The sequence below is a fragment of the Polyergus mexicanus genome, unplaced genomic scaffold (genome assembly GCF_030449975.1).
Source record: "Polyergus mexicanus isolate NDT 795.1 unplaced genomic scaffold, iyPolMexi1.0 SCAF_14, whole genome shotgun sequence".
NCBI lineage: Eukaryota > Metazoa > Arthropoda > Insecta > Hymenoptera > Formicidae > Polyergus > Polyergus mexicanus.
Genome location: NW_027223334.1, coordinates 3,264,733 through 3,289,193, shown reverse-complemented (window position 1 = coordinate 3,289,193; position 24,461 = coordinate 3,264,733). Strand labels below are relative to the sequence as shown.

General features: G+C 39.5%; 1 protein-coding gene across 7 annotated transcripts in view; it reads right to left on the bottom strand.

Moving 5' to 3' along the window:
- The window catches only part of LOC138939439 (uncharacterized), a 126,978-nt gene that overhangs the window by 60,937 nt on the left and 41,580 nt on the right, over positions 1–24,461 (bottom strand). For 5 of the 7 annotated variants that reach the window (XR_011447855.1, XR_011447850.1, XR_011447852.1 and 2 more), the window contains one exon: positions 23,874–24,139. The exons of 1 other annotated variant lie outside the window; for it this stretch is intronic. The gene's annotated coding sequence lies outside the window, so the exon portion shown is untranslated. Of the gene's footprint in view, positions 1–23,590; positions 23,663–23,873; positions 24,140–24,461 lie in introns of those variants that run through there. One more of the 7 variants, XR_011447851.1, reaches the window with a different exon arrangement.

Genomic DNA, 24,461 nt, shown 5'->3' with positions numbered 1-24,461 from the left:
AATTATACCAGTGCACTCATCGCCTGGCTAATCTGGAACCCGACAATCCGGCACATTAAGAGACTCCACACCTTCACCTACGAAACAAAAAGTAAGTCACATTCATCCAATTTAATTTACGCTATTAACCCTCGTGAGATATAACGCATTACGTTATATTATATTAACGCTGGTTTTCATAGTGAAAACCAGATCCGGCAGTCCAAGCCAAACGGTCATTCGCAGGAGTCGGAGGACTCAAACGCCGGTAAAATGCAGATTCTGCGCTACTCACAATAACAATTCAACAACAGTATCTGTTAGACCCACTCTTCCCCTCTCGCCTAACTACCCCTCCCCCAGCTACTCCCCAATCTACTTCCCCGAAGTCACTGAACTTCCGCTTTCCCCTCGTTCATTCTCCTCTCTATCTACTGTCTTCCTTAACAATTCACCCCCAACTTCCCCGCACTTTTCAGAGTCGGAATTCGACCAAGCAATAGAAGAGTTTTGCAACGACTTGCCCGACCTGGAAGCCGACTCATCTTACCAAGATTAACCAAACCTAAAAATCCCCCCTTCTCTCTTTCTCCCTCCTTCATACCGCATCCTCTTACTCACTCTCACACATACACATGTTTTTATTTTTTTTTTTTATTATTAAACCTTTACATTGTATTAACCAGTCAGAACCTAAAATTTTACGGTAGAGACTTTCCCTCGTCATTCTGATTGATGCCCTCCGTACCATTGTAACACCCGCGGAGCGATAAGCTCAACCACACACCATCACTCACACTCACACGATAAATGTAATCACTTCCTACATATATATATATTATACCATGTAATCGAACTTTTATTTTTATTAATGAATAAAATTATATTTTTTATTAATTAAACATTTCTTAACCCCTCTCTCGTTCCCAGTACGAAGATCGCACTAGGTCCCATCCCGCGTAAAAGGGATTAAATTCCCTGACCGAAAAGGGACCACCGAGCGAACGTCTGAATAAACAGCGTAATAGCGATCCGAACGGTCGTTTACCTGCTTTGCGGACCTGTCAGTTCGTTCGACCCGATTCCGAACGCCACGAGACGTTTAAACTTCGGGAAAATAAAAGATAGTTGTTGCGCCCTTCCGTCGACTCATCCTTCCTCGAGTCTGGACGTAACAGAATAATGTTCCTATTGCGGCGCTCGTACACATGTTGACAGTTTTTGTGAACAAACGGTAGTTATTTTCGTTGCCTTCCTCCTCCGACATTTGCTCGAGATATTTTTTAGCCTCAAATTGAGGTATCGCGACACTACATAATAGTGTAATTTTTCTTAAAATATCGGCGACACACATTTTCGCACACTCGGACTTCGCATAACTTACTACACAAAAAATTTCAAGAGACGAAAAATTAATGTTGGATTTTTCATGGGAAATAAGAATTTATACATGATCTCCCCACTTCCAAAGGACAATAAAGTGGGGAAAAAAGTTTCCTTATTCTAGCACTGCCTATTTTTAGTTATTTTCGTTTATGGCTATTTCCTTAGTTCCTATAGGGCTTCGCATTTGCCGGGCCGAAAGAAATTACGTTACCTCAATCAATGAAAAGTTCAAACGTTTGGAGCATTATACTGTAAAAGGAAAAAGGGCGAATGAAAAAAATTTAACAATTTAAGTAAAAATTCCCATATTTATTAATATTAATTTTTCATAAATCAATATTCTTATTACTTATAATTAAAATATTACATAGAAGTACATCGTTTATTTTCTATATCCTATTACAATTCAAATTATAGGATTAAACACGACAACGTATAGCGTATAATGTGTTATGTCCTGGCGACTCCACGATTCCTTTCTTCCGCGACGTTGCGGTAACGATCGTCAGTTGGTGATAAGAACGAACCGTTCAGTAAACAAAGCATCTTGTGCCATACGTTTCTTTTAAACACTGTCATTTGTCAGTAACTACATCCACGAGTATCCGTGGGAAAGACGCAAGGAAATCGGTGATGGAAACCATGCCGGTCTCGAGATAAATAAAAAATAACAGCTACCCCTTGCAATAGAATTTCTGGCGGAAGAACAACGAGATAACAAGAACTTTTAACGAAATGTTTAATAAACTCAGCTGCATTAATACTAATAATAATTTTCTAACGGACAAGTAATAAACACAGCTGCATCAACGTTGACAAAAATAATTATAAGGAAGTAAGACACTTTTCTAATCAGATCATGTGCGCGAGGGTCCCCCGGAAAGGCTAATGTTTAAGGAACTTTTGAACTAATATCGAACTCACCAACCGACGATCAGCACGGGTAAAAATACAAAAATAGGAGACACCCCCTGCCGAATGAGGACACTGGCACGATTCTAATTCGTTAAAATCTTGAAGAATCCTTACTTTTGCATAATTTTAATTCGTTAAAAGTTTTGAAAGATCCCACTCTTAAAATTAGAAGACACCCTCAAAAAAAGGTTATATAAAAGAAAGAACTCGTAAGACTAGGGGATTCATTCATTCATTCATTTATTCATGCATTCAGTCATTTCTGTCGACTTCAATCAGTGCCGGGCAATTAGTCTCGTGTGCGCGCATTAAGAGCAAAAATTCATAATTAGAAAAAGAGTGACCAGTTCAACATCAGTGTCCTCATCTTGGCGTCGTCTCCAGGGCAACCCGGCACCCGCACAGCGTTACATCTTAGCTAAGGACGACAAGTTTTGTCAACCTACTCAACCTACTAATTAAAAGTCAGCAACGGAAGTAGGTCTCTAATAATTCAGTTTAATTATATTGCTGCAATAAATAACGTTGTCACCGGTTCTATAGTGAGAACCAGATTGGGAAAAATATACGAATTTCAACCCGCTACCGCAAAGGTCCGTTCCGCGAGTCAGAACACGCGAACTTCTGTAGATTTTTAATCAACCGTAGCCAGTAGTAGTAGTAATAATTACTCAATCACCGCACACATAGAAACAATCATTGACTTCCTCCCTAGTTACTCCCTAATATATCCTTCGGAACCATCTTCTCCCGAACTGCCGCTTTCCCCCCGATTGTTCTCCTCGTTGTCAACGATCATCCTTGAAGATTCACCCCCTCCTTCTCCTCCTTCAGAATTAGACGAGTTCGCGAAGGCAGTGCTGGATTTCTGCAACGAACTCCCTGATTTGGAGGACGAATCCTGCTATCAATCTCCACTCCCTCTTGAATCCGACGAATTCGAGAGAGCACTGGAAGAGTTCTGCAATGAACTCCCAGATCTCGATGACGAATCCTCATACCAATCCTAGAATTATGAAATCAACCTCCTAATATTCCTACACACTCACTCACACAAATTGTTTTATTTTCTTTTCTAACAGATATTTTGTAATAACTAGTCAGAAATTCAATATTAATAATAGAATCTTGCCTCATTATTCTGACTGGAGTCCTCCGTACGATTGTAAGAACAGCGAACAACCAAACACACACACACCCATACGCATATTAAAATAACTATTGTTCTCATCATTTTGATATAATGTATACCAAAGTAATTTAATTTATTATGAATAAATTTATATTCTAATTTAAATCCAATCTTTATTAACCCCTCTCATTCTCCAGTCAAAAGATCGCACCTGGTCCCATCCCGCGTAATAGAGATTAAATTCTTTTACCAAAAAGGGACCGCCGAGCGAACTTCTGAAAAACAGAGTAATAGCGACCCTAACGGTCGTTTGATTTTCGGACCGTCAAGTTCGTTCGACCCGATTCTAACGCTTCGAGACGTTTTCGGGATCATAAAGATAGTGGTTGCGCCAGTAGTGTTAATAGGCCGGTTCTAACTCAGGTCCTCCGAGGAGAATGCGGGGCGAGGGGAAACCGCGCGGGCGAGGGGGCATGGCGTCACGCGGGCGGAGGGGGATTTTGGTGGCGCGGGGGAATGACGTCACGCGGGCGGGGGGCTTATCGCGGGAGCATAAACAGCGCGGTGTATTACAAAGGGCGAGTGCCGATGTCCGGCTGCTCGAGAATTTATAAACATTATAAACAAATATCGTCTCACACTACACTTGCACGTGCGGCATTATTAAACTTCGTAGAAAGATGATAAGGCTAGCGCCGATGTCCGGCTGCTATAATTTATTATAAACAAAATAAAACCATTGCGGTGGTCTCTTTATCTTGTTTTCCAGGAAGAGCCGCTCGTGCACTATTGTGCGTAACATTAGAATTATTATAAACAAGATAGAACCATCGCGGTGCCATAACGCGATAGATTAAAAATATATAATGAAGAACGAAGGGTGTCAAAAACTCAGTATGCTATTTGAAAGCTTACGGTCCGTATATCGACTGAAAGAGGTACAGTGGGGTACTTGTATTTTTTTTGTGTGGCAAGTGTTCGGTGTAGAGGAAGATTTTGTGATAATCTGCATAAAAATGGAAATAGATGAAGTTATTGTTATTGAAGATGAGGATATCATTCTCGAAGGCGCTGATGAAGAAGTTATTGTTATTGAAGATGAGGATGTCATTCTCGAAGACAACTTGATGGAAATTGTGAATTTGTCAGACGATTCATCAGACGAAGACCGCATACTTTCGGAGGATTCCGATTACAATAGTGATTGCAGCAGTGTTAGTACGGACATAAATCAACGTACTTTAAACCGAGTTGAAATAAATAGTTTAGGTGCGGTAAAAATGTGCTGTATATACTTTTATTATAAAAGTGAAGACAACGAAAAAGTTTGCACATGCTGTTTTATGCGTATTTCAGACTTATTTTCGAATATTCGTGTTGTGCGACAGCATGAAAGTGCAATTTACGAACTAATCCTGGGATCGTTTTGCAGAGAATGTGGAAAACCGCTGTACCAGATAATGCCCTGCAACATGTGCCCAATTTGCACTGTATAAGCTGGACAAAACATATGTTGTGAAAAAACTAAAATAGGAAATATGGGGATTCCGAACATTTTGCGGAATTAGAACAATTTCTATGAGAGGATTTCATACAGGTGAACTCGGTGTGTACATGCGAGTTATGATTATAAAGAACATGCCTTAATTGTCTCGAGTGGTTGGAAGAACAGTACCGACTCGAGATGTTACAACAAGGGCATGGAATTCGGCTAGTTAATCACGCGACTTGAAAGTTTAAGACATTCGTTACGCAAAAAGTTGGTAGTAAGGCCGGTTTTGGCTCAATTTGTTGTGAGTGTGAGAGAGAGGTTACCGTTGGGGAGTAAGAGAGAGAGATAGTTTCGGAGCAGTTTGTAGGCGCCCGAGGGATGGAGATCGGGCTGGGCGGTGTATGGGGGGGTAAGTAGGGTGAGAGGGGAAGCGCGGCCGGGGGGTAGCGGTGGGTACGAGTCGCCGAGAGCGCTCGAGAGATGGCACTCGGGGGAGGGGGGATGGCGGTTCCTCCCGATTCGACCTTGACGCGACTCGTTCTTTAGGGGCGCGCGCCGCTTCCGACAACGGAGCGGTCGCGGAAGGAAAATGCGGCGCGATCGATAAATCGTACCGCGATATCCGCGCATCGATTATTATAAAACGCGAGATCGTTTCGAGAAGCGTCAAAGTATTCTCGCTCGCGAGATAACGAAGCGCGAAACGGTGGAGCGCGAAGTGGCGAGAGTTAAAATCGGTCGCGAACTGTTCGATATGGAACGAATCGAACAGATAATTAACGCGGCCGATTATATTAATGTAAACGGAGATTTAATCGCGATAAAGTCCTACGTTCCTGGGAGACCTCGCCACGGATTTGTGCGCGGAGGCGCAAGGTGTTATCGAGAATAGTCCGGATTCGTTTAGACTCGCCTTTCAGTTGAACGAAGACGTAGATATTGCGCGTTTAATGTAAGTATTCGATCGGAATTATAATAAATTATAATGTTTTAATAACGTTTTACTAACTTTTACTTTAATAACTAGAACGAGGACTATGCTCGCACAGGCGCAAAGCGTTCATAGCGCGTTGCGCGACGCTCGCCGACGCGACGTCGCGCGAGCCCCCGAACGGTTCGACTTAATCGGTCGGCTTCACGAGCGCGAGCGCGACTTCGCTATCCCCGAGTTAATCGGTCCGCTTCGCGAGAGCGAGCGCGACTTCGCCGTTCCCGAGGTTAGGCGAGTCGTCGCATCGCCGATCGACGAGGAGCCCGAATCGCGACCGATCGACGAGGAGCCTGAATCGCGGCCGATGGAGAACGAGGCCGAACCGGCGACGGTCGACGAGGGTGAATCGCGGGCGGGTGTACGATTGACGAACTACGAGCCCGAATCGCAACCGTTCGACACGGAGTAATTTTACGCGTTAATGAAGCGCATTTATAAGATATGATTTTTACGAATAAACGCTATACGTTAAGCGAAGCGTCGATTCTTTAAGCTTCTCTTTCCTTCTCCCGCATCCTCTCGCTCTCGCGTTTCTCGTAGTAACCATCTGTGTTCGCATTAAGTTTGTGTTTTGGTAACAAAACTTGCTGACATAACCTGACAGCAAATTGACGGCAAGAACCGAGCAAAGCTTGATATAACTTGACTTCAAATTGATGGCAAAAATCGAGCAAAATCTGCGCAAGACGATCTGATAACAGAGTGTCAGCAAAAACCGAACAAATTCCGCGGGTTTTGGCCATTCATATAAAATAGTATATTTAAATGGATTTAAAGTCTCTATAATTAAGTTTGTTACGCGACCGCGATAAAGGACGCGACCGCGATAAAGGAAAAACGTGGTTCGTTCGTATAACGTGTATTTTGCAACAGTATAAGTATAATTAATACATTCATGATTATAGATTATATAATTGACTCGATACATTATATATAAAGTTTAAAATATATAATTAATTTGATACATTATATATAAAACTTAAATTTATAAATTAAATATACAATAATGTAATATACAATAATATAATACAATTTATACTATAAAATCAATCGCGCATATCGCGCAAACGATCGCGTCGCTCGAACCACCAATCGTGCAGTTTGCACGCGTTCTCTAACGCGCAATTCTTCGCGTGATATCCGCAGCGAAAGGTCCGCGAAGCATTCAGAGTCTCCAGACGTTCGATGTCTTCGTAATCGGCGTCGATAGTCTCGACGGAGACGGCTATGTCGCGATCGTCGGCGACGTTTCCTAAGATCTCGATCAGCCACTTCTTCTTCTCGTGACCTTTGACGTAGATCCGTACCGTCGAATCGGGGCTAGATCCTCGACATATGGCGTCTCGAACGAGTTTTTTCATCGACCCGTAATTCGTGTGTCCATCGTTCCACTTTAGCTGGTGATGATTCGATATCAGCCAACACGCTCGCGATTTTTCCGCTCTCGTGAGCAGATCCCACGACATCGGTGGGCGAAAGATGTGATGCATCAATTCCACGCCATTTCTTAACACGGCTACTTCTTTCGCAACGAATTTTTCGTTAACTACGAAACCTTGAAAATTGACAAAGATCGGCGCGTCCATCGTCGTTGTTAGCGATACTCGAAGTGTTTTCTTCTAGATTTTTTCTAAGCATTTTATTCTTTCTCCGTATTTTTCGAATATCGTCGCGCTTACACGATTCTGCGCACAACGTTAGTGATCGGATTGTACTCTACCACTCGTGAATGATAAGACAGAATTTGTCGCCTACGTTAAATAGTGAACGCTATTTATCAGTGTTATCGGACGAATCGTCGGAAATAAATTACTCAGTTCTTCGGGCATTTGCGTGTGCTAGTTCGAATACTATACTCGCTGTGCTATATAGACTAGGCTATTTTGGCAATTATGCCGAGTTGTTGCATATCGCGGATGAGATAATAGAAATGCGCGAGGCATTTGACCACGAGGAGGAGGATGCAGACGGCCTTATAGCCTTCCTGCTATCAAACCATCGAGGAAACCGCTTAAACGGTAAGCAAAATGTTTTTATTTATATTGTACAATTGTATTGTAATCGAATACGATAGACAGTGATTAATCAAAATTTTCAAAATCATAATTTGTAGATCGAAACACGTCTGCGACTGATGGGCGAGAAACTCCCTTTCAGCTTCGAAAACGTTCGGCTGAAGAAGAGCTCGAAACAGGAACTTCAGGTAAGTTTCGCATAAAAATAAAATAAAAATATTAATCTTTATATACTGATTCTATATTCAATATTGATAAAATATTAAATTTTAGGAAGAGCACGTTCCGCCGAAAACGACAGCGAAGCTGATATCACGGCATCACCAGGTGAGATGTAATTTTTATTTTATTTATAATTAAATTTTGTTTGTTTCGACAGTGCAGAGAGGCGGTGGTGGACAAAATGAAGAAGCGACTCCTGAAGAACGAACAACGCAACTCTGCAATAACGAGGAAGTAACTGACGTGGATGAGAATGAAAAGGAAGTCGTCGGTGAAGAACGCTGTAATCCCTCGTCGGAGACAGAAGATGGTGAAGAGAAGCCGGAGGTGGAAGAGGAGCAACAACGTCATGAGGTCGGCGATATTAATTTTAATTACGTAGATTTATTGACGGAAAATATGCGACAATTTAGGAGGTTCGGCATAATCGGAAGAGAAGCGAGTTTCGCGATTCGACCGTTGCTTGAAGGCGGAGATATTTATCATTTGCTAGGAAACGCGTTCCGTGAAATTCACGCGTATGCAATAAATTCATGCGAATCTGGCGATTATATGGGGTTATCTTTTCATTCTGCGGATTTAACTCATGGCCCTGCCAGATTATCTTTTCGTCCTGCGCGTGACTTGACGTATGAAGATATTTGGGGAATTGTGAGTTCGGTAGCGCAGAGCGCGAGAGGTCTCGATATTGCGGAACGCTTCGATATTCGAGTTTTTAACGTTACGGTTCTTTCAGGGCGGGGACGTGTGAAATTAACACGCGAAGATATTGCGAAGCGTTCAATACTAACAATAAAAAATTCCGATAATTTATGTTTTCCCCGGGCTCTTGTTGTAGCGAAAATTTATTGCGAACGCGGTAATTTACGTACGGGAGAATTGCATGAAAAATGGAATGCTGTAAGATGCACGCGATCCCCTCTTCAACGGGAATTCGCGTTACAATTAGCACGGGATGTCGGTGTTACGATACCTGAAGAGGGTTGCGGAATTCGGGAAATCGAACGCTTCCAACATTATTTCGCCGTTGACAATATCGCGATAGTTGTATATAATTTTAGTACTTTCGGTCGCGGAGAAAAACCTATGTACGACGGAACCGCAATACTCGCTTCTCTCGGACGGGAATCGTCGCACCGATTAAATATAATGTATTACGAGAGCTCGCGACATTACAATCCTATTTTAAATTTAAAAGCAGCCGCTAGTTCTCGTAATTATTGTACGTCGTGTAATGTAAGTTTTCGGGACGAGATAGGTCATCGGTGCTTGAATAAATGTCCGCGCTGTTTCGCAGAGTCGGCATGCGTCGATTCCGTTGCGCCTGAGAAATGTGATTCTTGTAATCGAACATTTTACGGTGCAAAATGTTTCGATCGTCATCCTAGTAAAAAATCGTATAACGGTAGATCGCTCGCGAGTGTTTGTAATGTCGTGAGATTTTGCAATGAATGCGGATGCGCGGTTAAATCGAATGCGAAACACGAATGCGGTATTTCTTACTGTAGGCTATGTCGGTCGCCGCAATCTCGAAATCATTTATGTCATATGCAACCTCTTCGCAAAACGGTTAGTTCCTCTACCGAACCGTCCTCGTCAACGCCGATGACTACGTTGATATCGGATACGCGAGGAACAACAAAGAGTAAAGAAGCTGCTGGCGAAGAGGTAAACGAGAGCAAAAAGGACCTCGTGGCATTTATATTTTATGATTTCGAAACACGGCAAGACGAGACGCTTGAAGGTACGATGAACGTGAAAAAACATGTACCTACCCTCTGCGTAGCGCAACAGATTTGCGAAGCATGCGCGCAGGAAAACGACATGTCCGTGCGATGCCGTTGGTACGGGATACGCGAATTCATATTCAGACATGATCCAGTAAAACAATTTGTCGAATTCGCAACGCGAAGGACGAAACGTTTTAACCAGATCATATGCATAGCACATAATGCGAAAGCGTTCGACGCGCAGTTTATTCTTCAATACATCGTAGAAAATCGGAATTATTTAGAGCCGAAAATAATTTTGAGCGGTACAAAAATTGTAATGTTATTAACAGGAAATACAAAATTCATCGACAGTGCTAATTATATGCCAATGCGATTATCTGAATTACCGAAAGCTTTTGGCCTAGGGGACTCTGTGGATAAAGGCACTTTTCCGCATTTATTTAACACTGTCGAAAATCAAACGTATGTCGGACTGTTACCAGACGCGAAATATTATTCTCCTGAAAACATGAAGACATCGGAACACGAACGCTTTCTCGCATGGCATACGGACATGACGCGAAAAAACACCGTATTCGATTTTCAACAAGAAATTGTTCGCTATTGTCGTACCGATGTAGACATTCTTCGACGCGCGTGTATAGCATTCAAAAAAATTTTTATAAACCGCGGCAACGTATGCCTGTTCGAGGAATGCACCACTATTGCCTCGACGTGTATGACCGTTTTCCGTAAAAACTTTTTGCGCGAAAAGGAAATAGGTATTATTCCTTCCGGTGGTTATAGAAAAGCGAGCAATTATTCGCGTAAAGCTCTACAATGGCTGGTATGGATGGAGCGCGAAATTGGGCATCCTATAAAGCATGCGGGGCGTGCGCGTGAATATCGTACGACTGATGGTACGCTCGTCGACGGATATTATGAAACGACCGCTGTTGAGACGACACAGCGTCACATTTTACAATTTCACGGATGCTTTTGGCCCGGGTGTCCGACTTGCTTTCCTTCGAATCGCGATAGAGCGCTTTCTTCGACTTCGGATCATGGAGATACGATTGCTTCGCGATACGAGCAAACTCTCGCGATCTCGTGGCGCCTTCGACAACGGGGATATATGGTGACGGAAAAATGGGAGTGCGTTTTTGATCGGGATATGCTCGAGAATCGCGAAATGCGAGAATATCTCGAAAAACCATCCGTTGGTGGAAATACCACCGCTCGACTCTCGCGATGCGTTTTTCGGCGGCCGTACGGGAAATATCGTGACTCGATACGAAGTTACGGGTGCAGAGAAAATACATTACGTAGACGTATGCTCTTTATACCCGTATGTATTGAAGACAGGCGCTTTCCCGATCGGACATCCAGATATTTATGTTGGCAAAGAATGCGCCTCTTTAATCGGAATAGCTCCAAATTACAATTTTGATTCGCTCGAAGGTCTTATACGCTGTACTGTGCTTCCACCACGCAACCTCTTTCACCCTGTACTCCCGTATCGCGTACGCGGAAAATTACTTTTCGCCTTATGTCGTAGTTGTTGCGAAACATTTGCGCAGACATCTTGCACGCCCGACAGCATTAATGAGCGGGAATTCGAGGGTACGTGGGTGTCGTGCGAATTACGAAAGGCAGTCGAAAACGTTATCTCGTGACGGCAGTAAGCGAGATTTGGCAATATAAAGTTAGTCAATTCGATCGCGCATCTTGACAAGGCGATTTGTTCGCCGAATATATAAACTCATTCTTACAATTAAAACAAGAAGCAAGCGGATGGCCGGGAGAATGCGGAGACGACGATGACGCTAAAGAACGGTATCTACGGGAGTACGAAAAAACCGAAGGTATTGTTCTCGATAAGTGCAACGTCGCGTTGAACCCTGGTTTACGTTCAGTTGCAAAACTCTGTTTAAATTCATTTTGGAGAAAATTCGGCCAGCGGGCCAATTTGCCGAATACTGAGGTTGTGAGAACACTTCAACGTTTTCTGACATTACTGACGAGTAGCGAGCATGAGATAACCGATATATTGCCCGTGAACGACGATGTAATATATGTTTCGTGGCGATTGCGACAAGAGGCCGTCACGCCCTCACCTATAACTAATGTTGCGATAGCGGCGTATACGACGGCTCAAGCGCGCTTAAAATTATATGAATATTTAGAACGTTTAAATCGACGCGTGTTATATTATGATACTGATTCGTGTATATACGTAAGCACAGGTAAACCGAATGAGTATGAACCGCATACGGGAAATTTTCTGGGTGATATGACGGACGAGCTCGAAAGCTACGGTCGTGGTAGTTATATCGAGGCGTTCATGTCCGGTGGCCCAAAATTTTATGCCTATGTTGTTCGTATGCCGGACGGCTAAGGAACGCGACGCTTTGTCTCAGGAGCGTCCGTATATAAGAATGCCCAAATATAATAATAAGACAATACTTTTCTATAATTAAAAGTTTTTCTTCAATATTTTATATCAATAAATTATAAAATATTGAAAAAAAGCTTTTAATTCTAAGAATTTTCGCGGTGTATTTAGAAAAGTATTGTCTTATTATTATATTTGGGCATTCTTACATATAAACGCTCCTGAGACGAAGCGTCGCGGTCCTTAGTCACGCATATCTGGCGACTCGTTGCTATCGCACGAGCGGTGAGTGGGGAGCAATAGGCGTGAGACACAGAATCGGGCCGAAATGTGCAAGTTAATCCCAGCAGCACTGATATAAGTGAACTGGGATTTATATGTAACTTTCGGCTGGATTTTTTAGCTCACGCCTACTGCTCGCTGCTCCCCTCTTATCCCTCGCTCCTTAGTAACGCATCACTGCATCGTAAATCGTAACTAAGGAGCGCATCACTTAGTTTCAAGAACGTGCGTATCACAAATGTGATAACACAATACTTTGATAACCATAAAACATAAATATTTTGAATTGTTATAGAACGTACATATACGTAATTAATAATAGAATAATAATTATTTTTGTTATTAATACAAAATAAAATATTGAATAGAAAATTTTAATGAGAACCTCTACTACTAGAGAACTAAAGTATTGTGCTATTATATTTATGATGCGCACGTTCCTGTGACTAGCAGGGGAGGACGCGACTTTAGGATTACCGAATTGAAAAAGGCTTTTATAGTGTAGTACTCTATTAGAAAAATACTTGCGCAAAGGGATAGAGCGCAATGCTAGCCATTTCCAAGAAAATGATTTAAACAATATGGCTTTCATATATCTGGCTCCGTTATATCAATTAGCGAAAAGGTGGTGTAGCTCGGGCATTAAACGCGTGACTATCACGCATCCAACCCGGGTTCAATTCTTGTCCCTGCCACTCTTTTTCTCATTCTTTTTTCATACAATCTAACAACGAATATTTATTCATGTAAAATAAAGTTAATTAAATTAAATTTTTTTTAATTTGCACTTTTGGAAGGCAATTTTCTTTTAATTTATTCATGAAACTGAGCATAATTTTTATTAAACTTACAACCTTATTATTTTATGCATTCTACTCGATATAAAATAAAGCAAATAAAACGCCACTATTTGAACATAGTTATAATTTAATACAAAATTACAAACAAATGTGTCAAAATTTATTCATCCTTATTATCACTAACATCAACATTCTCTACAGATCGGTTACAATTATTCGGATGATATACTTGTCGTAATTACTTGTTGTAATTTTGTATTAAATTATAATTATGTTCAAAAAGTGGCGTTTTATTTACTTCGTTTAGTATCGGATAGAATGTATAAAATAATAAATTAAAATTGAATAAATTAAATTGAATAAATTAAAAGAAAATTGCCTTCCAAAAGTGCAATTAAAAAAAATTTAATTTAATTAACTTTATTTTACATTAATAAATATTCGTTGCTAGATTGTATAAAAAAGAATGAGAAAAAAAGGTGCCAGGGACAAGAATTGAACCCGGGTCTGATGCGTGGTAGTCACCCGCTTTAATGCCCGAGCTACGTCGCCTTCTCGATAATCGACCTAACGGAGCTGTATATAAGAAAATATATTATTTAAATATTATTAAAATCAAATTTTTTGGGAAATGGCTGAGCATTGCGCCCTTCCTTTGCTCAAGTATTTTTCTAATAGAGTACTACACTATATAATAGATATATAAAAGATATATACTATATATATGTTACGTGTTAGCTACAAGTTATCAGCGTGTTACCCATATGTCAGAATTTTTATGCAGCGCCTCACGTTGCAAATCGATAAACTATGAGGCGTGAAAAGTGACGTTTTGGCAACCCAAATTATTCTTGCGTGCCATTTCGTAATTATTCACTTTATGCTAATGCTGTGATGTGTAACGTATTTGTGAAACTTATAAAATTGTCCGAAAACTAAGCTTAGCAAGTTAAGTATTATGTAAAAAGAACATTTTCCACTTCTTTCGACAGCTGTCAAACTACATGTTTTCCCATATGACTAGGCTTACTTTGACACTCATTTTACAGTTATTTACTAATTGTCAAAGGAAAAGCTTAGTTTTCGGACAATTTTACGAGTATACTAAAGCGATCTGTAGTCTTGTTTCTTTAAAATATCTTTTTATTTAAAAATGGCACGCAAGAATTCTCAGCGTATCATTTCTCGCTTCTGACGTCATCATTCCAATATGGCCGCGGCGACTACTCAGGAGCCTTAAAGCAACCATGTGAAAATATTTTTCTTCCCTTCCTTTCTTCCCGATGTCTCAGTGACGTCATAGACTCTGCCCTAAGCCTCAGCGTCAAACAGCCTCAGGTACCCGTATATATTTCAAGACCCTTTCTATCGTCTCCAGCGATGTTGTTACCGTATGTCTACCTGTGCAGCGGGGCTCACCCTCCTCGGACAAGCGTACCCGTACATGCACGCACGTGTTCGTTACCACGTCATAGCATCTAGTTTATTCTAGCGGTACCTTATCCAATTTTTCTCTTTTCAACAGGAAAGGGTGGAAGAGGGCGGGCAACATATAGCGTACATCTCCCCTGGTTTTCCTCTAAGGGGGGCGATGGGACGATGTTGTATACCGAACGATATCTTTCGGTTTTCCGTAAGGGGAGGGGAGGCTAAGTGCCTTATGTCTAGACGCATCTCCGGTCTCGATGGTCGCCATTTTGTCGGTTGTTGTCACGTCTGCTTTCCGGCAGACATCATGTCCGCTTTCTCCCACGCACTATTTTTTGGCTCGTTTTTCCAACCCGCTTTTTTAAATCGACGGAACCGACGGAACCAATCGGAGGACTGGGCACTATGGGGAGAACCAATCGGACCGTCAGGACCCCTATCTTAGCGCTGGACTATTCTCCATAAATACTACGTTTAACTTCTATTCTAATAAGTTTTCAGCTAGCTCAGCATACTAGGACCCTGTTTGGAGAGGCGGAGGACCCAGGTTCGAGCCCGAGCATGTTCACGCGACCGAAAAAATAAAAAAAATAAAAATAAAAAATAAAAAAAATAAAAAAATTTAAAGGGAAAATTGCCCCGTAGACGTCCACGAGTCCCCGCCACTTTTTTTCCACAGACACCCTTAGGGGGGAGGGCCCCAGACCGTCACAGCAGGGGGTCGGCGCCAGTGGCCGAGGAGTGGGGGTTTGTTTTGATGCCCCATAGTGCCCAATATCTACTGGAGTATATTCTTATATGACAGCTATTATTCCTCAATCCTGATTGGCCAAAATTTATGTTTATGCATATTTGTGTACGTTGAATATCTTTCTTATGCTTATGCTCTGTTATGTCTACCCAGCAAACACAGATACATAACTGGAACATTGCCATAATGAAACGGAATGTAACAAGTAATATAACGTATTTGTTACATATAACATTCACGTTAGTTGTAATTTCCCACTCACATAAAATTGCAGTTATATAACATGAATATAATATGTTACTAAAATGTTATATGATCGTGTTACGTCTTGGCGACTCCACGATTCCTTCCTTTCGCAATGTTGCGGCAACAATAATCGATTGGTAATAAAAATGAGTCGTTCAGTAAATGAAGCATCTTGCGCCACGCATTTCTTTAAGCATTTAGTCACTTGTCAATATCAATATCTATGAGCAACCGTGGGAAAGACGCGAGAGACCGGTGACGAAACCGCGCCAGTCGCCTAAAAGTAAATGAAAATCAGTAGATATCCTCGAAATAGAATTTTCCAACGGAAGAATAAATTGATATCGAAAAGATAATAAAATTTCCTCTAAGAAAATATCCGACAAACGTAACTAAATCAATAATGATGAAACTCCTGTGACGACATATCCAGTAACGACAGTAAGACCCTTTCTAATCAGATCACGTGCGCAAGACAAAATCTAATGCCCAACTGATATCGAGATCACAAATCGACGATCGCCACGGGTAAAAATTCGAAAAGTAGGAGAAACACCCCGCCTAATGAGGGCACTGGCATAATTTTTAATTCGTTAGAGACTTGGAAGATTCCCACTCTTAGAAATTAGAATACACCCCTAAAAAAGAGATATAAAAAGAGGACCCAAAGGGCCACTCACTCACTTACTTACCACTCACTTACTTACCACTTACTTACTACTCACTTACTCACTCACTTAATTCTGTGCGTGCGTACTCTTCAGTTAACATAAGTCTCATTAAGTGCCGTGGCACCGCGAAAACTACTAGAAAAATTATACCAGTGCACTCATCGCCTGATTAATCTGGAACCCGGCAACCCGGCACATTAAGAAATTCCACACCTTCACCTACGAAACAAAAAGTAAGTCACATTCATCCAATTCAATTTGCGCTATTAACCCTCGTAAGACATAACGCATTACGTTATACTATATTAACGCTAGTTTTTATAGTGAAAACCAGATCCGGCAGTCCAAGCCAAACGGTCATTCGCAGGAGTCGGAGGACTCGAACGCCGGTAAAATGCAGATTCTGCGCTACTCACAATAACAATTCAACAACAGTATCTGTTAGACCCACTCTTCCCCTCTCGCCTAACTACCCCTCCCCCAGCTACTCCCCAATCTACTTCCCCGAAGTCACTGAACTTCCGCTTTCCCCTCGTTCATTCTCCTCTCTATCTACTGTCCTCCTTAACAATTCACCCCCAACTTTCCCGCACCTTTCAGAGTCGGAATTCGACCAAGCAATAGAAGAGTTTTGCAACGACTTGCCCGACCTGGAAGCCGACTCATCTTACCAAGATTAACCAAACCTAAAAATCCCCCCTTCTCTCTTTCTCCCTCCTTCATACCGCATCTTCTTACTCACTCTCACACATACACACACATGTTTTTATTTTTTTTATTTTTTTATTATTAAACCTTTACATTGTATTAACCAGTCAGAACCTAAAATTTAACGGTAGAGACTTTCCCTCGTCATTCTGACTGATGCCCTCCGTACCATTGTAACACCCGCGGAGCGATAAGCTCAACCACACACCATCACTCACACTCACACGATAAATGTAATCACTTCCTACATATATATATTATACCATGTAATCGAACTTTTATTTTTATTAATGAATAAAATTATATTTTTTATTAATTAAACATTTCTTAACCCCTCTCTCGTTCCCAGTACGAAGATCGCACTAGGTCCCATCCCGCGTAAAAGGGATTAAATTCCCTGACCGAAAAGGGACCACCGAGCGAACGTCTGAATAAACAGCGTAATAGCGATCCGAACGGTCGTTTACCTGCTTTGCGGACCTGTCAGTTCGTTCGACCCGATTCCGAACGCCACGAGACGTTTAAACTTCGGGAAAATAAAAGATAGTTGTTGCGCCCTTCCGTCGACTCATCCTTCCTCGTCCTTCCTCGAGTCTGGACGTAACAATTGTTACAGTCATGTAATAGTCCATCCAAGTAGGAAACTGACGTCACAATGAGTAAATTTTGGTTACGAAATGACCAATTAGACATCCTAAAAGTTAGGTCTCATGAGACCCGAAAATGAAGTCGATATACTGTATTACATCCACGGGACGTCATTTTCTGACGTTTGTTTGACGGCAAAACTAAGACCAATTACAGTAATAATATAACACATATTAATGTGATATATATTATAGGTAAATTTAAATAATTTAATTTATAAAATTAAAGATTTTGTTTACATGGAAGTTAATTTCTGTTTTATATTTTAAGTAGATAATAACAAACAATTTTCATATATTCGGATAGAAATTGTCCGAATAAATTAAAATCGGATATTATCTGTCCGATTTTCCAAAAATCAGTTCAATATCTGAATTTCCAGGTACGGAAATCGTATTAGAGATTGAACTGATAAAAGTAATTACAATATTATTGGCCGCATTTTGCAGGCTTTATATACGCTTATAACAGAAATTTAAATACGAGTATAGATAGTGAATAGCGCGCCGCATAGCGGTAAGCAAATGAACTATAATCCCAATATTAGTTACAAAAGGACTTTATTTGGACGATCGTAAAACGTCTTCAAAATTACGTCTTTGGCTAATCTAAGAAATGAGATCTTTTAAACGTCAATTATTAGTCGCCGATATTAGAGATCAAAAATAAACGTCATTATGTCGTCTTTTGACGTGACTCTGTTACTTGGGCTGTTATATTACAATACATATTACTCCCATGTTATATAGCAGTTATATTCTGGTGTTATATTGCATAAATAAAAGACAGTTATATAATCCCAATATAAATTAAGTATAACAAATGTTACATTACATGTTACTCCCATGTTACATAGCAGTTATATTCCGGTGTTATATTACATAAATAAGAGACAGTTATATAATCCTAATATAAATTAGGCATAACAACTGTTACATTACATGTTATTCCCATGTTATATAGCAGTTATATTCTGTGTTTGCTGGATATATTCTATGCATTTTGTGTGCGATAACCTTTAATCCAAGATACTCAGCTTCAGTACTAGAGAGCGCAATTGTTTTCTGTTTTCTTGACTCCCAACTTATAGCACAGTTTCCAAGTTTGAATACCAATCCTGTATATGATTTTCTATCTGCAATATCTCTTGCCTAGTCTGCGTCAACAAACGCTTCAATTTTCTTATCATCTTTTTCAAAAACAAGTCCGTAATCTTTTGTACCTGAAAGATACCTAAGAACTCTTTTTGCTGCAACCCAATGCGTGTTATCATGACACTGATATTGAATTGGCTCAACAAACTGGAAACATATGCTATATCCGATCTAGTGCATACAGCCAGATATAACAGTCCGCCAATCAATTGTTGGTAAGGATATTCTGAATCGTTGACAATAGCCTTTTCAAGTTTTGCATTTAATGCCATTGGCGTTGCAACTGTTTTTGCATCCGTCATTCCAAAACGAGCGAGTAAATTTTCCACGTATTGACTTTGACTCAGATTCAGAGTACCCTTATCCTTGTTATGTACTATTTTCATACCTAAACAATCCGTTATAGATCCTAAGCACTTAACGTAAAAATTACTCTTTAATACATTCATCAATTTCTTTTTTTCTTCCATACAATTGCTGAAAACAAAGAAATCGTCTACATACAGTGCTACTATTACTAATTTACCACGTTATGATCTTTGGTCTATTAACTAATTCCTAAATTCCTTATTATCAATTAATGACTTATATTCTAAAGACATTTATTGTTTCCAAAAGACTGCATTTTTGCATGAAATTGCCTCTTGAAATGTTCGCGGTTCATCATCAATTGAACTAGAGCTTAAAGATACGTATGACATATCATAATCGCCATACCGTTCTGGTGCATGACGTTGACGCACAGGCCTTCCATCATTGTTCCTTTCAGGTACATTTGGTTCCTTAATTATAGTCGCATCTTCTTCTTCTTCTCCTGTAGTCAGCATACTTTCAGAAGAGTCATTCGAAGCTTCATCGTCATCCAATAAGTTTTTAGGATCAAATCCTTCCCCTGAAGATTGACTTTCATCTTCAGTGTTTTCATCGCCTTCCGGGAGTTGTACTTGAACTACAGATTCTGGAATTATGTTCACGATCTATTGATTAAAGGAACATGTTTTACCAATTTTTTTAACGGGTTCATTATTCATAGTATCTTCAATAAATGTCACATCTCTGGCTTTTATTACTTTTCCAGGCTCCGAAGGGTCAGCAAGTCTGTATTCTTTGGAATTTTCACAATACCCTACCATTATGTACATTTTAGATTTACTGTCGAGCTTCTTTCGGCGTTCATCAGGTATCAGAGCGTAAGCTTTGCACCCAAATACACGTAGATTACTCACGTCGACCCTTGAATTTGACCAGATTTCTGCAGGTGTTGCTCTTTGAACTGCTACAGTTAGGCTTCGATTCTTGAGGTATATCGCAGTCATCACCGCCTCTCCCCAATAGCGTTTTTCCAATCCGGATTCCTGCAGCATAGACCTAGTCTTTTCTACGGTTCTGTTCAATCTCTCCGAGACACCGTTTTGCTCAGGCGTGTATGGTATAGTCGTCTCGTGTATAATGCCATTTCCCTTTAAAAAACTTTCAAAGACTTTATTGCAGTATTCACGATCATTGTCAGTCCTTAACCTTTTTATTTTTAATTCAGTCTGATTTTCTACAAGTTTCTTGAATTCTACGAAGGCGCTGAATGTTTCTCCTTTTGACTTGAGTAAATAACCAAAACTTTTTCTTGAGAAATCATCCGTAAAAGTAAGCAAATACCGCGCTCTACCCCAGGACTTCTCAGACATTGGTCCACATAAGTCAGAATGAATTAATTCTAATTTTTCCTTAGCTCTTTTAGCTTCGCCTTTTGGAAAAGAATTTCTTCTTTGTTTGCCCTCGATACATGGAATGCAATGATTTACCTGTTCACCTTCTTTGAAGTTTATACCGTCAACGAGTCCATTTTGAAGCATAGTCATGCTTTTCTAACTTAGATGTCCTAAACGCTTATGCCAGATTTCTCGCGATATTCCGGCTGTCGACAACGTTGCAGATTCCTCACTGACCTCGGCATTTTTATCCTCCGTTGTTGTCGCAGCAACTTTATGTTGTATCTGAGATAGTGGCTTCGCTGATTGATCCAGTCTGTAGACTCCATCGACGTTCGAGGCTGAAACTCTGCAATTACCTTTAACTTTATAATCAGTCTTGTCATAAATATGACACTTATTTTTCTCGAAAACAACTATCAAGTCTTTTTCAGTCATTTTGCTCACGGATAGCAAATTCGCGGCAATGTCAAATACGTATATCTGTAATAGTCTTTTGAATGTCACCTTTTAGGTTAATTTTTACTTCACCTACACCATTACCTTTTAGTTTTTGATTAGTGGCAACGGTTATTTCTTTTGAATCTTTATTAGAATAATTAACAAACCAATCCTTGCGCATGCTCATATGAGCGGTACAACCAGAATCGACAATCCAGTCGCTGTTGTTGAATGCAGCAGTACTTAATGCTGTCGTTAGTAGAAGAGATCCAGACTTTTTGGACGTTGAAGACTTCTGTTTCCGGTGAGATTCATTTTGATCTGTCTTGTTCTCCTTCTTGAGATCTGGGCACTTCGGCTTAATGTGGCACGATTTTCCACAATTATGACAGATTACAATCTTCTTACGTTGCATATTCTTCGAAAAATGTCTCACAGTAATAGCAGCATCCTTTGATTCACTTGTCGCTACATCGCTCTTCTTCAATAATCTTCTTGCAACAGTCTCGATTTCACCATTGCACTTGAAAGTTTGGTATGCGTTGCTTCTATTCCCATGACTAATGGTTCGAACTCTACGGGTAATCCACCCAATAGAAGTACAGCGATTTCTTCATCATCGACCTTGTGACCGATGTCGGCTAGCTGTTGTGCTAACGAAACTAGTCCGCTAACATAGTCTCCCATCGATGTAAAATCTTCATACTTGGTTCGGAGTAGTCGTCGCATAAGACTTAGTCGTCGACATAGGCCTTTGTCTTCGAATGCTGTCTGAAAGTTATTCCAAGCTTGTTTAGCTTTGTCAGCGTCTCTGACGTGTGCGTAACACGATGGTTGGACTGACAGACAAATTTTTGCTAATGCCCTTTGGTCTCGATTTACGTCGGTATCGGTTCCTACAACATAGTTCCATAAACCATCCATAATTAATGACATCCGCATCGTGAATTTCCAATTGTTGTAATTTGCAGTCCCTTCCAGTTTCTCGAATGTATATCCACTACCACCAACCATCGTTGATGTAGTTGTAGTCACCATGTTAGTGGTGGCTGTATTGTCCGCAGTACATATTTTTATAGATTTATATCGTATTTTACAAACGCAAATTATGCACGCGAAATGTTCATACCACGAGGTGCCGTAACCTCGAAAAAGAGTAACTTGAAAAATTATCGAACGCAAATATAACTGTCCCGTAAATAATACTTTTACATAGCGCGAAACACTCTTGGGCCCATAACCTGTTGGTTATTTAGGAAAAATACCATAATTTAGCGGTGGATGGAAAGTGATAATCAAATATGATTTATTCACCATGTGCACATATAGTAGCATTGTCGCGAAAAAAAAACAAACCCTAGACATACTTAATTTATATAGAGAGATCCTTAGTTTCTTATATCTAACTAGTAGTTGATTATATAATAGTTCATGCTCTAACAGTTATACATACAACATGTACATAATAAAAATGCACATGTTACATCTATGTTATATGGCAGATACCCAGCAAACATAGATACATAACTGTAACATTGCCATAATGAAACGGAATGTAACAAGTAATATAACGTATTTGTTACATGTAACATTCACGTTAGTTGTAATTTCCCACTCATACAAAATTACAGTTATATAACAGGAATATAACATGTTACTAAAATGTTATATGATTGTTACAGTCATGTAATAGTTCATCCAAGTAGCAAACTGATGTCACAATGACAGTAAATTTTAGTCACAAAATGACTAATTAAATATCCTAAGTGAGATCTCATAAGACTCGAAAATTACATCAATATGTCACATCCACGGGATATCATCTTTTGACGTTTGTTTGGCAGCAAGACCAATTACAATAGTAATATAACACATATTAATGTGATATATCCCAGCAAACACAGAATATAACTGCTATATAACATGGGAATAACATGTAATGTAACAGTTGTTATTCCTAATTTATATTAGGATTATATAACTGTCTCTTATTTATGTAATATAACACCGGAATATAACTGCTATGTAACATGGGAGTAATATGTAATGTAACAGCCCAAGTAACAGAGTAACGTTAAAAGACAATATTGACGTCTATTAATGTCGGCGACTAATAATTGATGTTTAAAAGACCTCATTTCTTAGATTAGCCAAAGACGTAATTTTGAAGACATCCTACCCATATAGCACCGAAAGATTGCAAAAACGTTGCATAGATCTTACATCCCAGCAAACACAGATTATAATTATTATATAACCTACAAGTAACACGTAATATAACAGAAGTTATACGTTATTAATGTTAATGCACAATATTTTTTTTGTAACTGCAATATAACTGTGTTTTAAAACTGTTATATTTTTTTGATATTTATTGATTATAATAGTATAACAGCAATACAATGGAAATATTACATGTTATATAACAAACGTTGCATTAGCATTACTTTAATGTTATATAACATATTTTGTAATATGCGTCACTTTTAAATTTTGCCGCGCAACAAGTTCTGTGTCCTGTGTGTATGATATGTAGAAGCCATGTTGCAGAGAAGAAATAGCTCTTTCCGGTTTGCCCTTCATCTGATCTGTACGGAATTTTCGTGGATAATTTATATCAAAGGTAATCTTTTTCGTATTTATAAATAATCAGCTAATATATATACAAAAGATTTTCTACACAACATGTTAAAGTAAATTGATCTATATTATTATTTCTACTAGTATTTGTTCGAAAACTTGCAAAATTGCTGTCCGAAAAATTTAGGTTACGCTCTACGTTGCAATATAAATTCTTCGTATAATATATTTTTTATAATATATTTATTAGAATATATATATTTGTATAAGCTATTTTGTTACATTTTGAGATGGATGAGTTAGCGCTTTACCATTTTAAATTATAAACCATAATTATATGCAAATATTGATAATTTTTTTCAAATATCTTGTTGCAGCATTCTCCAGGCTAGAGCATTGATACGAATCATTGCTTATCTAAATTGATTAGTGAAAGCTGTCCCCTATGTTGAAGTTTATAAACGTCAGCTGTTTCATCGAAGGTGCTGTAAGTAAATAATACAAATACCTGTAATAATTACGCTTATTGACTGGTTATATCTAGCGATGAATATTTATATCTAATAAAGAAAATATGCAGCTAAACAGACTTATAAGAGCCAGTTACCGGTTCTTATAGGTCTATTCAGTTGCATCTTTTTTATTGATGAAATGCCAGTTCATGAAATACCAGACTCCAATATAAAAAGTATGTATTAATACATGCGTATGATGGCTTTTAGTTAAATAGTAATATAAAAACATGTATAATAAAAAATACATTGTACATTGCAGAATACTTCAATCAAGTGATACATACACAGCAAG